This window comes from Propithecus coquereli, unplaced genomic scaffold (genome assembly GCF_000956105.1).
Source record: "Propithecus coquereli isolate 6110/MARCELLA unplaced genomic scaffold, Pcoq_1.0 Scaffold30, whole genome shotgun sequence".
In the NCBI taxonomy this organism is placed as follows: domain Eukaryota; kingdom Metazoa; phylum Chordata; class Mammalia; order Primates; family Indriidae; genus Propithecus; species Propithecus coquereli.
This window is the reverse complement of record NW_012148619.1, coordinates 6,158,603-6,162,047: the sequence shown is the minus strand read 5'-3', so window position 1 is coordinate 6,162,047 and position 3,445 is coordinate 6,158,603. Positions and strand designations below refer to the sequence as shown.

The window sequence follows — 3,445 nt, the reverse complement described above, 5'->3', positions numbered from 1 at the left end:
CCAAGGTGATTATACACTTGAAGATCCCCCAGAAATCCTTTGCTCCCACCCTGGACTCTCTTGTTACACCCTTGACTTGCTTATTACATCAGATATGTGTTAATATTCTTTGGATTTCTAGAGAATGGAAGTTTCTAGAGAGGGCTCCCTTCCGGGTTTTCTATACAGCCTAAATTGGAAGCTAACCTAGGAGTGGTCTAAAAATTGAACCTACCGAAAAGATAGGAAGCACAGCAGAGAGAACAGTGTTCAGATTTTATGGCAAACGTCATAAAGCACTCTTTTAATTTTGTTGGGGGTTTGTGTGAAAGAAACCATTCTAATACCATCTGGTTCGTTTTTCCAAATCAAATTCATTTTTCAAAAACCCAATGTGATTCTTTGATGACTAACTTCCACATGCTAAATGTTTTTGATGTTATAGTACATAAAATATTATAGAATGTTTAGTTTTGAAACTCCCAGGCTACCTTATTTTTTTACTACATATTTAAGCCAGTAGGTCACAGAAAAATCATGAGTGGAATAACTAATTAATTAAATGTCCCTTAATGGGTATATATATTTAGTAGCAGTTCTATCTTTTCTTTTTTTAAAGCATTCTGAATATTTAGATTTCTACTAAATGATTATTTCTAAATTAATTATTCTTTAAAAAACAATAATATGGCAACAGTAAAACAAATTCCTAAAGAACAACTAAATCAAACTCTCTGCAATCAGATTTCCTAGAACATATATTCACTCACTGGAAAGAATTTAGAAAGTCGGAGAAAACTACAAATCCTTTCACCAGGAAGATAATATGGGGAACATACTTTCATAGGAAAGGAATCAAGTTTCACATCATAGTAATCCATGTATTTACAGAATAAAAATGAATGTTTGTCTACCTAGCCTTGTCAAAGGTTCATAGAACTAACATGGAGGAAAATGGTAGAAAGAGAAATATTTACATTTCTAATGTTTTTCTCTTCCCTTCACAGTTTTTATTGGTGACAGGCTTGCTTCTGGGAAGGCAGCCTACATCTCTGTGGTTTGGATACCCTTTTGGCTAGCTTTCCTGAAACATGTTTAGCTTTATTTATAAGACAGGCTCAATGATCACAATGTGGCAAGGAGGGTAGGGTACAGGCCACTGGGGCCCATCCTAAGAATATGAAAGACTGAGTGCAAATAACGAAGGGACCAGGAAAGTACCCCCTACCATGCCACTTGTCTGCTCACTATTCAATTGTACTGTAAGTATTTCAAGTGTGTTCATATTCTTAATTCGGTTGAAAATTCTTTAAAGAAAGGAAGCCTGACTTATTTTTCTTTAATAGGCGATGCATTTTGGGAACAGAGAAAGCTGTTAACTAATGCTTACTTATGACAAGAACCCTATCATTGGTGTGTTCTTCTAAGTAACCATGTCGTGAAGGTCACCAAGAGCTGGGGTGATGGATAGTGGGGTATGATGGAGACAGCAGAACACAAAGATTGGAGCCTCACCCATGATATAGATGGTGCTGGAGGAACACTTGTGGCATTCCTCAGGCATCCCAATAAATCCTTGTCTCTCTATTTTTTGGTGTTTGTTTCTCTACTTTTGTCCCTTATGGGCTAAATATAAAGATATGATTGCAACTGTTTTATAAGTTTTTGGTTTACCTATCTATCTCACATATAACATAGTGGTAATAATTTTATGGTGACTTTTTAAAGGAAAAAAATCTAGTGTTATTATTATAAGATGCCAGATAATTGACTTTCTAATCTTTCAGTTTCCTTTAAAGTGATAACAATGTTCTTTGGAATTTCCTGAAAATCATGTCTTTGCTAAACGTATACCTGCCTATAGAAAGGGGCTTTAATTTCCTCAGGATAAACAGGATAAAGGGCAAGAGTTCATTCAATAACAAATAAATGTTCTTTTCAATTTCTGTCATTTATCAAGGAAAACGATCAAAGAATAGACAAGATAATAAAACTAGCATATATCTACTTATCACTAAAGAAATAAATCTGCAAACTATATAATTACTATTAATAGAACATTAAGTTTGAAATAACTAGAAAAGTAGGAAGTCAATGGAGCCTCACTTTCCTCAGGGTTCATACTGAGGGAATACCTCCAAACGGGGCTCTCTCAGTATTTCTGCTACAAATACATCGCCCTAAATAAGGCTCGAGACTCACTGACATTGGATTGAATTCTTCAGAGCAAACAGTGTTAACAATTAGGTTCTGGAATAGGTGAGGATAATTACTAAATTATTTAATAATAATAATAATTTGATTGAATATAATGATTTCATCCATCAGCTGTTTACATGTGCATACTTTTTACCTAAATCATCAAAACTACCTGTTTCAGTGCTAGGTCTGAAGAGCACCGATATTAATTCCATTGTAAAAGCAGCAATGAATGTGGAGAACTGTGATTGCAGAAAAAGGAATATTTATTTCCCCTCTAAATTAAAATAAATGATTAGACTTTGGTTACTGGTACTTGTAAATTAAAAGGTATATTGTTATTGGAATATAATTAATTGCCATTCTCTCAATACAAGTGTTGTCAGAGTTATAAGGAGTCTGTTGGACATTCTTAATGAGAATTTAAGTTTCATAAGGCCAAACAATATAGAAACATAATATGTGGGTAATAATGTTTAAAAAGTTACAGAAAAAAGCTTTTCTTCACTGATTACAACATTGATCTTTTTCTACTTGAAAGGCTCAGGGAAAGTAATCATGATTTTAAATTTGTTCTCCCCTCTTCCTCCAAGACATCAAAGAAACAGTTTCAAAGAATAAATTAATAGATGCTAAAGAGTGTTTTTTTTATAGTATATATGTACATATTTGGATTATTCTAGAAAATATTTTAAAATAAAGCTGTCTCATAATTGATAACTAGAGCTGTGTGGTCTCTGATGAATTGTGTCTGCTTGCTCTTTTCTCACTGAACAGTGAGAAGTGACAAACTGCCAGTTTCGGCTCAGTGATTTTTGTCAGTTTGGTTTCTTTGGGAATAAATTATTAAAGGATGTAATAAACAACACAACGTTAGCTTTTTCAGAAATAGTGAGCATTGCTCCATTTTAAAATGCATTGTAAGATAGAAGACATGTCCACATTTAGTTTGAACATGATGGTTCTCATTGTACCACATTTGAAATGATGTCGACCCATCACAAACTCTGCAAAACAAACATTAGGAACTTCTGATTCTTTTTTAGATGAGGTCAGAAAACTTGTTGTGTGTTTTGTATCATTCATCTCCAAACTCTAGAAAAAGATAATCTCTGTGCTCTTATTGGTGCATGATAGCAATGCATGAATATCTGTTGACTCATTGAATTGTTTCAATAACCTGATTAAAATCTCTTTGTAAATCTTCAATAATCTGATATGAGTAGATGTGAACATTTCATGTCTAAATCAACAAAATTTAGTAAAT

At 33.4% G+C, this 3,445-nt stretch overlaps 1 protein-coding gene across 1 annotated transcript in view; it reads right to left on the bottom strand.

The window, feature by feature from the left end:
• DCDC5 (doublecortin domain containing 5) overlaps window positions 1-3,445 on the bottom strand; it is a 157,259-nt gene that overhangs the window by 1,341 nt on the left and 152,473 nt on the right. The window lies entirely within an intron of this gene.